Source organism: Castor canadensis, chromosome 6, assembly GCF_047511655.1.
Source record: "Castor canadensis chromosome 6, mCasCan1.hap1v2, whole genome shotgun sequence".
Classification (NCBI taxonomy): domain Eukaryota; kingdom Metazoa; phylum Chordata; class Mammalia; order Rodentia; family Castoridae; genus Castor; species Castor canadensis.
In genome coordinates, this window is record NC_133391.1 from 117,886,495 (window position 1) to 117,904,195 (window position 17,701).

At 43.3% G+C, this 17,701-nt stretch overlaps 1 long non-coding RNA gene across 1 annotated transcript; it reads left to right on the forward strand.

The window, feature by feature from the left end:
* The first annotated feature begins 238 nt into the window (after positions 1 to 238).
* Positions 239 to 15,218, forward strand: LOC141423916 (uncharacterized). Its single transcript, XR_012448676.1, has 4 exons — positions 239 to 515; positions 2,900 to 2,985; positions 14,521 to 14,609; positions 14,840 to 15,218. It is a non-coding gene; the product is annotated as an uncharacterized lncRNA (long non-coding RNA).
* The last annotated feature ends 2,483 nt before the right edge of the window (positions 15,219 to 17,701 follow it).

Here is a 17,701-nt window from a genome sequence, read left to right on the forward strand (position 1 = left end):
TGTGGGCTGCTCTCTGCCCTGGGCAGGGTGTCTTTTCCAGACCTTTAAAGGTCTTTTCCAGACCTTTAAATTTCAACAAAGAGAAAGAGAGCAACTGAGCAGCAGTAGAAGAACCATTAATAATCCAACATCACCACTTCTGGAGCCAGCTTGGACTGGCCCAGCCTCTGAGAGAGCAGCTGCCAAAACTTACCTTCCCTGGCTAGTTCTCCTCTTTCAGAAAGCTGTCTGGTGAGTGTGGAGTTCAGGCAAACCCCACCTGGATCCCTGCAAATGTGGATAGTCATGGTGAAGGGGCACATGGCCTACTGCAGTTTGACAAGAGGTTGGAAACCAATGGACACTGGATGGCACAAGCAGCCCTGTATCTGCCTGTGGTATACGGGCAGTCTTTCACTGTCGTGTGGAGGAGAAAGCAAGCAACCCAGCAACTTTGTTCTTTGCATTCAGCTGAAAGCCAGCCAGCAATAATCATTTCCACCTTTCTTCCTGATGATAAGCTCCAAGCAGGAGGGGTGAGTGCTCCATGCTGGGGCTGCCTGCTTCCTCCCTCCGTCTTATCTCAGGCCATCAGTAGACCTGCCTGTCTGCTTTTTCTTCTGATTCCCACAAAAAAGCTGGATTTTTACAAGGAGCTAATCATTCTGTTTTAGGCATCTTTATGCTGAAATGCTTTTCCCCAAATAGATGAAATCAACTGTTTTCTTTGAGGATACACCTATTGGTTTCTTCTGAATCAGCTTTTAAACTTGTTTTCAGCTATGTATCCCACTTAGAATATGCTGGGGGTCTACAAGGGTCAAAAACTAGTCATTTTCAGCATGGGGTTGATGTGATTCTTGGTTGTTCATCTGGGGCCTTTTGCAGTGATACCAGGATCATGAGGGAATTGACTTTCGACCTTCCCAAAATTGACCTTTGACCTTCCCAGCAGGAGTCCCACATGCTCCCTGAGGTCATGCCAAATCCTACCCAGCCAGGAAATGGGAAATAAGGGTGCTTTTAAGACACCTCTTCTGGACACTCTCATCATAATATATGCTTCAGTGACAACATGGACAGACACCCAAGGTGCAAGTCCTTAACTCGGAAGGACAGGAGGGTAGCGACTCCCCAGAGGTGGCTTCCCAAGTCTGAGGGCAGATTTACTACCTTCTAGTTGTTTGTCTGATTCTGTTGGTTTTGCTGAGTCTCAGCGCCCTCTGAATAATAAGGGTTGTAATATGAAGAGTTAATTTTTTGTTTGGTTTGATTTTATGAGACAGGGTCTCACTATATAGTCCAGGTTGGCCTCAAACTCAACAATCCTCCTGCCTCTACCTCCTGAGTACTGGAATTACAGGCATGCATCGCCATGCTAGGCTGAGTTAATGTTTTGAGAATTTACTACAAAGGTACTCACGTGCAAGCTCATTGAATCACTGCAGGGGGCCCTTGTGGTTACCTTACTATCATCCTCCACTCCCCATTTGATGGGTGAGAAAGTTGAAGCAAAGAGAGGCTGACCAAGTGATCTCAGGCCATAGGAACCAATCTGCCTCCAGAATCTGTGCCCTCAACCCCTGAGTCCACTGTCAAGGCCTCTTGCAGGCCTGCTGACACAGACATAGGAAAGGACACCCCCACCTCTGTCTCCACCCTCCTGCCATGCCTGGTGCCAATGTTGACCTCCATTGCACTTGAGAGGTGGAAAATAGGTTCTCCTCTAAAGTCAACACCCACTTATTGCTGAAATGTAGGACTCCTTCCCACCCCATTCTGTTCCAGCACCAGAGCGTCTGCCCTGTCCCGCCACATCTGAGTGGCGTCTCAAGTCAGAAAATTTTCTCAACAGAACTCACACTGAACTGACCACACCTTGTACAGATTTCATCCTTATTTTAATAGTAATGACACAGCAGAAGTAGAAACACCAGCAGTACCACCAATAAACAACAAAGAAAAGGGAGAATGGATAAGAAATGCTGGTAATCCAACATGGCCACTCCAGGCTGTGTTTAACAGGATGTCTTCTATCTACTCACTTATTGTCTAAGTTCTAGCAGTAGAGTGAAAAAAGTTGAGGAACTGGCAGTGGAGTTCAGTGGTAGAATGCCTGCTAGCATATGTGAGGCCCTGGGTTGGATCCCCAACATGACAGACAGGCAGACAGACAGACAGACACACACACACACACACACACACACACACACAGTAGAAATAGCATTCTGGAGTGATCCCTGGGGACTCCAGGATTGAACAGTTTCCTTATCCATAAGGCCACAACAGTGTGTCCCAGATAGTGCCTGTTACTCATCTGTCTCCCTGTCGGCCAGCAGCTCATCTCCTTGTACTTCTCTGTCCTCCACGCCTTGGGGGATCTGTTCATTCCCCCGCTCCTCATTTTTATTAGGATATATTCATTGTACAGGGGAGAATTCATTGTGACAATTTAAAATAGAATTACATTGTACATCGGTTAGATCCCCCCACCATCTACCCCCCAAAACCCTTCCTGCTAGGGTATCTGTTAAATAAAAAGCGTAAAGTATTATAGCACCCACCCAGTGGTGTCAAAGATTATCTCACTTTCTCCAAACAAGGCAAGTTTTACTTGAGACAATGGAGAAGTCCATGCTGAAGTGGTTGGGAAGCCTCCCTGTGTTCCTGCTCTGGTGACTGGCTGAATTGAGCCTCAGCAAAGCCCTTTGCCATCAGAGGTACAGCACAGCTGGCCAGGACAGATGGGGCCCTTGCTGCCTGCCTGCGGGGCTCCCCTTCCTCCCAGGACTTGCTTTCTCTTCACTCTGAGATCCTTGGTGCCACTTGGTTCCTTTCCTCTCTTCAGTTGCTCACCACTCAGACGACATAGGGGCCTGAAAGACTCCAGGTTAAACTCTGCTCCATTTCTCCCTAGCAGTTTTTGAGGCTCAATGTCTCATCTGCAGAAAGAAGGTGGTGTGACTAGCCCTCCACAGGGCTTCCTGAAGATTAAATGAGACAGTGGTGAGTAAGGAGCACCGCAGTGCCTGCTGTGTCACAGGTGCCCGGTAGCTCTCTATATGTGTCTTCTGAATTGTTTCTCTCCTTCTGCCTTTATAGTATTCACTTTGTTAAGCAAACAAAAAAAGAACTCATGGGTTCTTGTTCCTTTTGTGTGTCTCTAGTATTAGTTTTTTGTTTGCTTATTTGTTTGTTTGTTTGTTTGATGGTACTGGGAATTAAATTTATGCTTGCTAGGCCAGTGCACTACCACTTGAGCCATGCCCCAGTCCTTTTCACTTTATTTTTCAGATAGGGTCTCTCATGCTTTTGCCTGGACAGGCTTCAGACCATGATCCTTCTGCCTCTGGCTCCCATGTAGCTGGCATTACAGGTGTGCATCACCACATCTGGCCCTCTTAAATTAGCATTTCTTGACTGTAATGTACCAACATGTAAGTTATGGAGTGAGCTGCTGGCACGGAATAAAATAGTTCTTAGGTCTTGCTGCTTCCATCCCTTTCTATCTCAGGCTTTGCCACTAACCAGCTGGGTTAAGTAAGTAACTTCCAAGCCAGGATCCTCCTCTGTCACAGGAGATAACAGAACCTACTTATGGGGGCGCTGTGGGGACCAAATGAGATAATCATGTCACAGCACTTGAGAGAATTCCCAGCACACAGTAAATGCTCAACAAATTTCAGCTGTCATTATTATTATTATTACTAGTTTTGAGAATTGAAATTTATAAAATAATTGAATTCTTAAAAACTAAGGCCTCATTTAGCCTTGTGTCTGTAAGAACGTCACTTTTCTTTGCTTTCTGAAACTCTTCCCTGACTGGAAGAGAAAGTCACAGAGCCACAGCTGCAAGCCAAGAAATCCTAAGAATGCCCATGCAAGTGTCATGCATGTGGCATCATGTGACATCTGGAGTCTAACCCAAATACTGTAATAGCTGACATGTGCATTGCCAGGAATTATTCTAAGTGCTTATTCATGTTAACTCAGCACATCCCCACCATTACTTCTTGAGGTAAGTGCTAGAATTTTCACCATTCATACATGAGGAAAACTGGGCACAAAAGGGAAAATGACTTGCCCACGACTATAGACTTAATATTGGGTCAAGATGTGAACCCAGGCAGTCTGATTCCAGGGTCTACCTTCTATGCCCACTGCCTAGAAAAAATGGGGAGAGGGCCTAGAAAATCATAAATTTTAGTATGACAGTCCTCATTAAAGGACTTAAATTCTAACACTTGAGCTTTAGAGTAGAAGTGGTATGAAAACTCAGGATCATTCTTACTTTCTGCAGTTCATGTGGAATCGCATTTTTACATTTAAGTCCCTAAAAAAATGTAAGCCTTTGAGTTCCAGGCACACCTGCAACTGGGCCTTGAGGAGGAAAGGAGTAGAACAGCCCCTTCCCAACTGCCCTGAGGTAGCAGAGTCCTGAAATGACTCACGAGTCACATCCACGTACAATCCCCTCCCCTTCAGCACAGGTGAAGCCTGGCACTGGCTTCCAGCCAGTAGAGAGCAAGGTGAAGGTGATGGAGAGGCCTTCCCATAACCGAATCATGAACTGAGGGTTTCTCCGGCTGACCCGGGGGAAGGAAGCTACCCTGTTGTCAGAGGGTCTGAGGTGTAGACAGTAGCCCCCAGCTGACCGCCAACTCTCCAGGTAAAAGGAACTGAAGTCCACTGGGGGCTTGGAAGAGCACCCCAAACTCCAGAAAGGGACATGGCCCACCCACACGGTGGTGGCAGCCTCAAAGTCCCTGGAGGCAGGAACCAGTTGAGTCATGCATAGGCTCCTGACCCACACCAACCATTACACAATATATGAATAAGGCTGTTTCAAGCTGCTATGCTTGTGATAATTTGTTACATAGCAATAGCAAACAAATATGCCCTATTTTTTGTCTTATCATCCTGCAGGTGGCTAAATTGGACTTGAGAAGACTAGATAATGCCAGAGGGATTTAAAATCAAACTTTTAGCTGGGTGCTTGTGGCCCACACTTGTACACTTACCTATCTGTGAAGCTGAAATTGAGAGGATCATGTTCAAGGCCAGCCTGGAAAAACAAGTTAGGGAGACCCCTCATCTCAGCGGGTGTGTTGGTGTACACCTGTAACTGTCGTCACAGCTACAGCAGGAAGTATAAAATAATAGGAGGATCCAGGTCCAGGCCAGGCTGGGCAAAAAGTGAGACCCTATCTCCAAAATAACCAGAGCAAAAAGGGCTGGAGGGGTGGCTCAAGCAGTAGAGTGCCTGCCTACTAGGCACAAAGTCCTGAGTTCAAAACCCTAGTACTGCCAAAAAATTCAAACCTTCTCCAATCTGATTCATTAACATAAAAGGGTGTCTTCCAAGCATTCAAGTAAAAATACAAAAGAAAAAATACAGGCAGATTCCTCATCTAGACTCACAACTACAACAGAGAGGTGTTTTGTTCTTTCAAGTTAATCAGTTGCCCAAATGAGTATTGTTTTTCTTCTTTTGCAAGTTTGTAGCCTCAAAGAACAGAGGGCACCTCCAAAGTGTATCATTCATTTACCTGGCTCCAGAAAGGAGCCCATCTAAATCAAGTTTAATGAAGAGGTGTCTGCTCTAAAACTTCTTCCTTGACATTTCCAATGGCTTAAAACCTTCTACCTGGGAAAATTCTGAGTCTGCTTCTTAAGCCTGCCTTCCTTTGGCGCCCCCTTGGAGGGGATGCAGGCTGTCTGCGTCGTGTGCACAGTAACACTTCATATATTTGAAGGCAGGTAAATCCCTCCTAATGCTTGTCTTCCTGAAGCCCAAATCCTCTCGCTCCCACGCCATCTCTCCACAACCTCATAGCTCTTGCAGTGGCTTCGCACTCCCTGTGACTTTGGCTTTTGCTAGATGGCATGAAAACTCAACCACAGGAAGTAACAATTCCCTATGGAGAGGAGGGGTAGAGGGTCTTTTTTTTCACCACAATATAGCAGAAGCCAGCTCCCAGAGATTAAATAGGGCTATAAAGATCAGGAAAAAGAAACAGGGAAGTATTAAGGGAACAGGAGCTGGCGAGAATTATCCTCAGGGAATTAAGCAGGTGCTGGCAGATGCAAATAGGAATTAGTTCAGAAAAGAAAATTTATCATTGACGTTAATGAGGCAAAATAGGAGTTGAAGAAAGAGATGAGCTAATTTTAGTTTTGATCAGTGGTTCTCAAAGGGTAGCTTCAGAGCCATCAACATTCAGTGTTGCCATCAGTGTGTTAATTTCTTTGGGCTGCCTAACAAACTAACACAAACTAAAGGCTTAAAACAAAAGGAATTTATTATTGTGCAGTACTGGTGGCTAAAAGTCCAAAATCAAGGTATCAGCAGGGCCGTGCTTTCTGTTAGAGGCACCAGGAAAGGATCTTTTCCAAGCTTTTCTCTTAGTTTGTGTTGTTGCCAGAAATTGTTGCATTCTTTGATTTATAGACACATCCCTCCAATCTGTCCCTCTGTTGTCCCACACATGGCATTCCACTATCTCTAGTTTTGGGTCTCTTTTCCTGTTGTTAGAAAGATGCCACTCAAACTGGATTAAGGGCTTACCCCACTCCAGTATGACTTCATTTTAACTAATTATATCTGCAAGTCTCCTATTTTCAAATAATTTCCATTTTGAGATCCCAGGAAGAACATGAATTTGGGGCATGCTTTAGTCTAAATGGCTGTGTTCCAAATTCATGCTGATGTCAGAACCCGTAATGTGATGGTACTGGGAAACAGGGCCTGTAAGAGTTGATATAGGTCTTGAGATTTTCATGCCCTTATAGAAGAGATTTCAGAGAGATCCCTCATCCCTCTGCCTTGTGAAGTTACAGTAAGCTGTCAGCTGTCTATGAGGAAGTTGGCCCTCACCAGAACCTTTATCTTGGACTCGCTAGCCTTTAGAACTGTGAAAAAAAAGTATCTGTTGTCTATAAGTGATCAGGACTATGAGTATTTTGTTAAATCAGCCTAAATGGGCTAAGACTGGAGAATACTATCCAACTCCAGGCACTAGTTACAACTGCAAATTCTTGGGCCTATCCAAGACCTATCTATTCAATCAGAAACCTTGGCAGAGGAGCCCTGCAAGCCACTGTCAACAAGCCCAGGTGATTTGACACTTGAAGTTTTTAGAACCACTGATTTTGACAAAACTGAGGGATTTCTTTTATTTTTTTCATTTTTCTTTTATTATTCATATGTGCATACAAGGTTTGGTTCATTTCTCCCCCCTGCCCCCACCCCCTCCCTTACCACCCACTCTGCCCCCTCTCTCCCACCCCCAATACCCAGCAGAAACTATTTTGCCCTTATTTCTAATTTTGTTGTAGAGAGAGTATAAGCAATAATAGGAAGGAACAAGGGTTTTTGCTAGTTGAGATAAGGATAGCTATACAGGGCATTGACTCACATTGATTTCCTGTGCGTGGGTGTTACCTTCTAGGTTAATTCTTTTTGATCTCACCTTTTCTCTAGTACCTGTTCCCCTTCTCCTATTGGCCTCAGTTGCTTTAAGGTATCTGCTTTAGTTTCTCTGCGTTAAGGGCAACAAATGCTAGCTAATTTTTTAGGTGTCTTACCTATCCTCACCCCTCCCTTGTGTGCTCTCGCTTTTATCATGTGCTCAAAGTCCAATCCCCTTGTTGTGTTTGCCCTTGATCTAATGTCCACATATGAAGGAGAACATACAATTTTTGGTCTTTTGGGCCAGGCTAACCTCACTCAGAAGGATGTTCTCCAATTCCATCTATTTACCAGCGAATGATAACATTTTGTTCTTCTTCATGGCTGCATAAAATTCCATTGTGTATAGATACCACATTTTCTTAATCCATTCGTCAGTGGCGGGGCATCTTGGCTGTTTCCATAACTTGGCTATTGTGAATAGTGCCGCAATAAACATGGATGTGCAGGTGCCTCTGGAGTAACAGTCTTTTGGGTATATCCCCAAGAGTGGTATTGCTGGATCAAATGGTAGATCGATGTCTAGCTTTTTAAGTAGCCTCCAAATTTTTTTCCAGAGTGGTTGTACTAGTCTACATTCCCACCAACAGTGTAAGAGGGTTCCTTTTTCCCCGCATAAAACTGAGGGATTTCTAAATGCACCAAGGTAACCTTTATTTAGAGTTCAGAAATTCATAGGAATGGGGAAATATAACCAGTAACATGCAAGCTTCCTCCAGGAGCCTCTGTGCCTTTGAGATTAGGTCTACGAAGTATATTTTAGTGGACAAACATTATTTTGCTTTGCAAACATTTGGACAGTGCTTCGCTCTTACAGATCAGGGACTGAAGTATGACTGTTTTCTGTCACCCTGCTCTCAGGAGCCATTCAATAGCTCTCAAATTTAAGGTAGATCACAGAACATAGGGCCCTCCACCCTGCTGCAAGGGTTTATCCCTAGCCTGCTGCAAGGGCTTATCCCTAGCCTGCTGCAAGGGCTCATCCCTACCTGCAACAATGCAAAGGAGTCTGAGGGAGTCACCCACAAATCAGGTCAGAGTTCCAGAAGTGACAAAGTCAGGGATCAAAATACACAAAGTCTTTAGCCCACAGGAAGAAGAGAAGCCATCCTCAAAGGACACATTTCCGGCTTTCTCTCTGCTGAATAAACACACCTGCCTGGCATGCTAGATGAAGCTCCTGAATTTTAGTACCGTCAGCAGAACTTCCTGGCCGTCTGGGAAGCTTCAGGCTGTATCCTTCAAAGTTGCTGAGTTTTTATTGCAGAGTGGCCTGGAGACTTTGAGTGTCTCCCGGGACTCAGTAAATGAAGGGACATGAAAAGAAAGTAAGACAGTGTTCAAAACACCCTTGCACAGTGAGCAATGGAAAATAATCACACAGAAAATAAATGGCAATGTGTTCTTTGGGGACTTTGTACTGCTGCCTGGAGCCTGGGTTTCTATTCTTCTGGAAGGAATTATGCAGCAATGGCAGCTTCTGCGCAGGCTGCAAGCTCAAGTTTCCTAGACATTATCCTGACTTTGTATGCATGTGTCACAGCATCCAAGATATATGTCCACTGGCTGGACAGAGCACAATCTCAGCTTGGTAGCTCGTTAGAAGGGTGAATACATTAAGCAAGGCAGCAGTTTTTATTTTTAAAATTCAGGATCTTTCTGACTCAAACATGCCTGGAAGAATAATACGCCTTGCTAGCAGCCTTGATTTTTATGAGGACTTTAAAAGCTTCTGAAGAGAGGAATTGGGCAATTCAACTAGTCAAGCCTTGCTCAGATTCTGCACCTATTCTTCCCCAGGCTTTGGGATTTGGGGAATTCACATACCACGTGAGAGCTATACAACTGCAGTCATGTTTTGGGAGGCTCAGCTGGGACCCCCGCATCCTATACATTATCAGTAGATGAGGCCACACCTTACATAGATGAGCTCTGTCATCCTCTTTTTTTTTTTTTATGAAGCCTTTTATAATGAAAATGTTGAATTTTATTAAAGGGTTTTCCTCTAGCTATTGAAACGATCATGAAATTTTTTTTTCTTTTATTATTCATATGTGCATACAAGGCTTGGGTCATTTCTCCCCCCTGCCCCCACCCCCTCCCTTACCACCCACTCCACCCTTCCCTCTCCCCCCCACCCCCTCAATTCCCAGCAGAAACTATTTTGCCCTTATTTCTAATTTTGTTGTAGAGAGAGTATAAGCAATAATAGGAAGGAACAAGGGTTTTTGCTGGTTGAGATAAGGATAGTTATACAGGGCATTGACTCACATTGATTTCCTGTGCGTGGGTGTTACCTTCTAGGTTAATTCTTTTTGATCTAACCTTTTCTCTAGTTCCTGGTCCCCTTCTCCTATTGGCCTCAGTTGCTTTTAAGGTATCTGCTTTAGTTTCTCTGTGTTAAGGGCAACAAATGCTAGCTAGTTTTTTAGGTGTCTTACCTATCCTCACCCCTCCCTTGTGTGCTCTCGCTTTTATCATGTGCTCAAAGTCCAATCCCATTGTTGTGTTTGCCCTTGATCTAATGTCCACATATGAGAGAGAACATACGATTTTTGGTCTTTTGGGCCAGGCTAACCTCACTCAGAAGGATGTTCTCCAATTCCATCCATTTACCAGCGAATGATAACATTTCGTTCTTCTTCATGGCTGCATAAAATTCCATTGTGTATAGATACCACATTTTCTTAATCCATTCGTCAGTGGTGGGGCATCTTGGCTGTTTCCATAACTTGGCTGTTGTGAATAGTGCTGCAATAAACATGGGTGTGCAGGTGCCTCTGGAGTAACCTGTGTCACAGTCTTTTGGGTATATCCCCAAGAGTGGTATTGCTGGATCAAATGGTAGATCAATGTCTAGCTTTTTAATGTCATCCTCTTTATATGCCACCCAAGGTCTACCTTGCTCACTTCCTTCCCCACTCCATTACCCCATCCCCAATTTGTTATCCACCCCCCTCCTCCCACTCACCTTCATCTCTCTCCCTTCCCTGCCAGTCCCCAACTAACACAGCAAGGGGCAAGCTTTGATGTGGCCCCATAACCACCTCTCCTGGGCCACATCATTTGCAACTTCCACTTCCAGCAGGTGGGCACACAGCAGGTGGAGACCCCTGTCTCCCCAACTTACCCTTGACCCTCACTTCTCACAGGGGAAAAGTTGAGCTCCTAGAGTCAAAGAAGGAAACCAAGCCCTAAGGGATAAACATTATTGGGAAATAAATGAGTCCTTGCTTTGCTGCACTCTGATATTTCAAATATTTTGTCCATCCCAGCCCACTGTACAGTGGCATCCCCGAACAGCTGCACATAGTAATACAGGAGGTGGGTGTCATGCAAAAAATCACTAAATCCTTGAGTTCTAAAATGCCTGGAAAATCTACTGAAAGATAGCCATCAATGAGCAATGTCAAAGCCACACAGAGCTGGGAAAAATGAGTTCCCTAAAACAGAGAGCTTGGTACTTCCTGTTCACTTCAACTTCAGCAAAATATTCAGACAATTTGGGGGTGGGGGGGTAGAAGAAGAGGAAATCCAATCTGGAAATGTAGCTGTATTGTGTTGTATCTGTTTCCTAATCAGTTTCATCAATGGGCTGATTTACATAGTTGTCATTAAATTAGGACTGAACATAACAAGTGTTATTCAAAAAATACAAAGCATCTGAAATCTTCCTGGTAGCATTGCCAAATATCTTTATATCTTCATATCACAGTCAACAATATGAAGTTGGGAATGAATGTTCTTATAAACTATCATGGGAAAGATATATTCCCTCCCAGTGAGTCTATGCCACTGATTAATCTTTTTAATTAGCATGATAAATTGTTTTAATTAGGATATTTAGAATATAATGCATAATATCCAAAGAAGGCAACAGTATATATTATATATATATATACATATATATACAAACATATATATACATATATGCACAGTTTGCAAAGGTTGTTTTTGAGTATCATGCTGTGTTTGCTTCTTTTTCACATCTGTTCTTTATTCCAGTCTTTTCACAAAATCGTTTTTTTCTCTTTTTCTTTCTTTCCTTTTTTTGTCTTTCTTTAGTGCTTTTTTAATAGGCTTGTCTCTCCTTCTCACATTTCCTGTTATGGAGTCAGAGGATACATTTTTATTTTGTAATAAGGTTGCTTAAATCGCTTCCTCAATCTTTCTCTGGAGAGCAGTTTCAATAAAAACATTTCATGGGCTCTTAGAACGTCTTTCCTTTGTTGCTCACTGCTTGGGTGATGGGGAGAAAATGGAAACTGTTGTCATGGATCCGGGCCTGGCAATGTAAGAACATACATGTCCAGGGAGATGAAGAGCAAATTGGGAGGGCAGGAGTAGTACCGGGCACGTTCAACAGCTGCCTTCTCTCCCTTCCTCCCTAGGGAAAATAGTGGCTGTCCTGTTAGCTTGTTCTGCCCACACTCCCTTGCCTTCCCCAGTTCTCTGCTTCCAGGGCCTGTGTGTGCAGGGTAGTTAAAGATAAGAGTAACTGATTTTCTCCCTCTTGAAAATATTTATGGCTAAACATTGGAAATTGCCCTGGGAAGTAGCCTTATAAATTTCCTCATGACCCCCACCTCTCCCTATCTTGAAACTCAAGATGAATCAGTCCTAGAGTGAAAAAAGGGAGGAAGAACTTTCAAGGGTGAAATCTGATAGCAACTTCTTATCTTATTGGCAACACTCCCGTCTAACATGAACCACTTTGTTTGGCCCCGCTGACTGATCTCGCCTGGAAAAACACAGTTCCTGCAGGGAGCTGCAAAGCCTGAACTGGAGATGCTTCAGAGACACTCCACCCTTACTTGGAGAGAGTGACACCTTGTTTTGCAGGCTGATGTGTGTGCCAGCCTGGCAGGGAAAGAGGTCTGTCTCTCCAAAACCACTCTGTGGCAAAAAGAATTCAAGCAGAAACAGAGAAGTGCTGGGCCCAGCCAGGTCTTTGGTGAAGTTCAGCTGTAAGGCTTCCTTAGCCTGTGTGTGAATTTTGGGAGTCCCCTCCCCCCATTCATTCCAAGTCTGTACTAAATGCATAGGTCACCCTGGCGTTCCAGCAGGAACGTGGAGTGTGGTTTCAGAATTTCAGGGTGTCCTGAATGAAGGCTTGCTCACCCAGCCCAGTGCAGGGAGAGTTCTGGACTCTGGCTACAGGGTCACATTGACCCAATGTTTGCCTTTTTGCCGCGCTTCTTATCAATTATGACATGGAAAAATTACTTAAACTATCTGTGAAATAGAAATAACGATGTCTACCTCATAATGTAATTGAGGGAACTATAAAAAACTATGTACATCTCTTGCACAATATCAGGCACAGACCAAACCTTAATAAAAGACTAGTCGTCATTGTCATCAGTTTAATGGTGGTGGGATGGTTTCCTGGCTAGCTTTTACTCTTGGCAATTCCAGTCTTTTCATCGGCAGAGTTGCCCAGAAGGCTGGGCCAAATGCCTTGTCCTCAAGAAATTTAACCCACTAATAGGTAGAGCATTAGTCTCCCCATCACTGCTCTCTTAAAAGTATTTGTATCATAGAAAACTGTCCCTGGCAGATAGGAACACATATGGAGCACACAAATCCTAGCTTCCTGGGGCTATAGAGAGCACACATGGTAGAGTACATGCCTAGCAAGCACGAGGCTCTGAGTTCAAGCCTCAGTCTCATCAAAATCAATCAATCCATCCCAGCTTTTTTTGGTTGAACTCAAGTGACCTACAGCCAGTCTTATCTCACCAAGTGCTACACATGACCCTCATCGATCATGTCACCTGGTCCTGAGGCCTAAGTGGTGAGCAGCTCACTTATATGACTGTAATAGGCCTGACTTTCACACAATAAAACTGCAATTTTCATTTTATTTTCTCATTTTGTCGTTCTCTATGGCATCAAATCAGAGTTGATAGTGACTATTTTCCTGATTCTAGAGAAATTTCGAGAGATGATAAGTCAGACAATACTTTCCTAATTTGTGAAACTTATAATCACTTCCTACTGTCTCCAAGACCAACTGGATGGGACCTCTCAGACTCATTTGCATATCTTCTTAGACAGTGAGCTCAATTTCTTTATATCTTCAAAGGCTTTCCTGATGTTCATTTCTATTTGTGCCTACAAAAGCTTCTGAGTGTGTTCTGTGCTAGAAGAGGAAGACTGCATCCTCTAAGAGGGATCCAGAATATTGAAAGCAATGCTCCATAGTCATCTACAGGCTATCCTGCCACACCAGAAGGACCAGGACCTCACACTCCTGCATGCAACTCAAGGGGTTTAGCACATTCCCTAATGCCAATTGCCGTGACCACCAGGTGTACCACTCAGCCTCACTGCAGTGCTAAGAGGGGATTTCCAGTGACCAACAGACAGGAAAGCTTAGTAACCCGAAGTTGTATGTTGGTGCTGCCTACCTCACAGGACAGTCTTGTGTACTGTGGTGGTTCCATTGCAAAGCGAGAACGGAAGTCAGTAGCTCTGCAGGCTCAGCCCTTCTGGTTCCTCAGCTTAAGGCCTGAGCCTATTAAGCTCTGATTGGTTGTAAATGAATTTAGGCCAATAAATTTGAGAAGATTTTCCCCCCTAATTTCCCATCTCCACCCATGACCAGAAATAAAATCTCTGTCTGGGAAGCAGTCCCATTTTGAATGGCCTGTGGTTTCTAACACCCTTTCAATAGAATAACATTGAAAGACTCCTTCATAGTCCACGATCCTTGGGTCCATAATTAAATCACATATGCTCAAAGAACATTGCTATATTACCTCTGAAATATACAATCTGTATATTCCTAGACAGAAAAATTATTAATTAGCAACAAAACAATGCCCTAAAGTCATTGGAACAATCATTTCCACCTTAGCAACTGGATTTGGCTTCCTTCATCTCATTTAAAGGCCCTGCCCAGGGTGTGCTCTATACTGTAAAGCATTCTTACTCATAGCTACTGTGGTTTTCTGTACAAAATTAGGATTTTGTAAGGAAGCACAGGATGGATATTGGGTAGGCAATCAATAATGTCTGCCCTTTAGGGAGCAGCCAGAGCACTGATGTTTTCATGTAATCCTCAGTACATCCCATAAAGAAGAGGAAAATACGAGGGACTGCCAGTTCCAAGTGGAGAAATACTGCATGCAAACAACTTACCATAAACTTCAAGGTAAGTTCATTACAAAGACCGGGACACTGCCATCTGCTCCCTACTTTCTACTTTTCCTGAATAAGCCCCCTTTAGATGTAAAACTTCACTGTTAACTTTTCTGCCTAACCTTCCAACTCTTGCTTTACATCTCTGCTATTTCTCTTTTATTTATTTTTTTTGGTTTATATATTCATCTATTCATATGTGTATACTTATTTGGGCCATTTCTCCCTTGTCCCGTCCTGCAGGACACATCAGCGTGGGTAGCGAACCTAGAAGGGGAAGAATGAAGGGACAAGAGACACGAAGGAGACAGCAAGACAGGAGTTCTGATCAAGCTGCAAAATTTTATTGTTCACACAGGGGTATTTATGTGCTGAGGGAGTGAGGGGTATGACGAGGTGCAGGCTGGTTGGCTGGTTCTGCTATAGGACTTCTGATAGGGTGACCGTTCGCGCCGGCGGCAAGGTAAACTCCCGGAAGAGAAGCAGGGACGGCGCCATCTTGTGCTGGAGATGGAGAAGTTGGGACAAACAACCGCAAAATGTTCCAGGGCAAGGTCAAGACAGAATGGCTCACAAAGGGAGCCTTGTCTCCGACACTCCCTCCTACCCCCCGCCCCCTCCCTCTCTCCCCCACCTCCCTTGCATCCAGGCAGAACCTGTTCTGCCCTCTTCTCCAATTTTGTTGAAGAGAAGACATAAGCCATAATAACAAAGAGTGCTTTTGCTAGTTTGAGATAAGGATAGCCATACAGAGAGATCCCTAACATTGCTTCCATGCACAGGTGTATTACAACCCGAATTGGTTCATCTCTACCAGATCTCTTCACTACTTCCCAGTCACCTTCCCATAGTGGCCTCTTCTCAGTTTAAGATTACTTTATTAGCTCCTCTATAGTGGGCAGGCACATCAAACACTTCCAAGGTTTGGGTTTCCTACCTTTCCCTATTGTTCCTGTACATGTCCCTTAGCATGTGGTGGCTCATGTCCAATCATATTACTGCATTTCTTTTAGGTCTAAAGTCTGCATATGAGGGAGAACATACGATTTTTGGCCTTTTGAGCCTGGCTAACTTTGCTTAAGATGATATTCTCCAGTTCCGTCCATTTACTTGAGAATGACAAAATTTCATTCTTCTTTGTAGCTGAGTAAAATGCCATTGGGTATAAATACCATTTGTCAGTAGTGGGGCATCTTGGCTGTTTCCATAACTTGGCTTTTATGAATAGTGCTGCAATAAACATGGGTGTGCAATTGCCTATGGAGTAACCCGAGTCACATTCCTTTGGGTATATCCCCAGGACTGGGATTGCTGGATCATATGGCAGATCTATGTTTAGTTTTCTAACAAGCCTCCATATTGTTTTCCAAAGTGATTATACTAGCTTACATTCCTACCAGCAGTGTATGAGGGTTCCTTTTTCCCTTGCATCCTCACCAACATTTGTTGTTAGTGGTGTTTTCGATGATGCCTATTCTAACAGGGGTGAGGTGGAATCTTAGTGCAGCTTTGATTTACATTTCCTTTATGGCCAGAGATGGTGAGCATTTTTTCATGTGTTTTTGGCCATTTGGATTTCTTCCTTTGAAAAATTTCTGTTTAGTTCAGTTGCCCACTTCTTTATTGGTTCATTGATTTTTGGGGAGTTTAGTTTTTTGAGCTCTCTGGTTATCAGTCCTTTGTCTGATGCATAGTTAGCAAATATTTTCTCCCACTCTGTGGGTGGTCTCCTCAGTTTAGAGACCATTTCTTTGTTGTGCAGAAGCTTTTCAATTTCATGTAGTCCCATTTGTCCATTCTTTCTCTTAGTTGCTGGGTTGCTGGGGTTCTATTGAAGAAGTCCTTGCCTATCCCTATTGCTTCCAAAGTATTCCCTGCTCTTTCCTGTACTAATGTCTGAGTTTTGGGTCTGATATTAAGGCCCTTGATCCACTTTGAGTGGATCTAGTACAGGGTAATAAACATGGATCTAGTTTCAGTTTTCAGCAGGCAGATAACCACTTTCCCCAGCAACATTTGTTAAAGAGACTGTCTATTCACCATCATATGTTTTTTGATGCCTTTGTCAAAAATAAGGTGGGCCTAGCTGTGTGGATTCATATCTTGGTCCACTATTCTGTTCCTCTGGTCTTCATATCCGTTTTTTGTGCCAGTACCATGCTGTTTTTATTGCTATTGTTTTGTAATACAGTTTGAAGTCGGGTATTGTGATACCTCCAGCATTGCTCTTTTTGCTGAATATTGCTTTGGCTATTCACGGTCTCTTGTGTTTCCAAATGAACTTTAGGGTAGATTTTTCAATCTTTTTGATGAATGTCATTGGGATTTTGATGGGAATTGCGTTGAACATGTAGATTGCTTTTGGTAGTATAGCCATTTTTACTATGTTGATTCTACCAATCCATGAGCATAGGAGATCTTTCCATCTTCTGTTGTCTTCCTCAGTCTCTTTCTTCAGGGTTTTGTAGTTCTCCTTGTAGAGGTCGTTCACATCCTTTGTTAAGTTTACTACTAGGTATTTGATTTTTTTTGAGGCTATTATAAATGCAGTTGTTTTCATATATTCTTTCTCAATTTGTTCATTTTTGGTGTATAGAAAAGCTAATGATTTTGTAAGTTGATTTTGTATACCTCCATATTGCTGAAGCTGATATGGTGTCTAGGAGTTTTTGAGTAGAGTTTTTTGGGTCTTTGAGATACTTTGACAGTTTCTTTACCTATTTGTATTCCTTTTATTTCTTCTTTTTGCCTTATTACTCTGGCTAGGAATTACAGGACTATGTTGAATAAGAGTGGGGATAGTGGGCACCCTTGTCTTTTTCCTGATTTTAGGGGAAATGGTTTCAGTTTTTCTCCATTAAGTATGATGTTGGCTATAGGTTTGTCATGTATAGCCTTTATAATGTTGAGGAATTCCTTCTATTCCTAGTTTTCTTAGAGCATTTATCATGAAGTAATGTTGAATAGGCTTTTTCTGCATCTATTGACATGATCAAGTGGTTTTTGTCTTTGCTTCTATTAATGTGCTATATTACATATTTATAGATTTGCATATGTTGAACCATCCCTGCATACCTGGGATGAAGCCAACTTGGTCATGGTGAA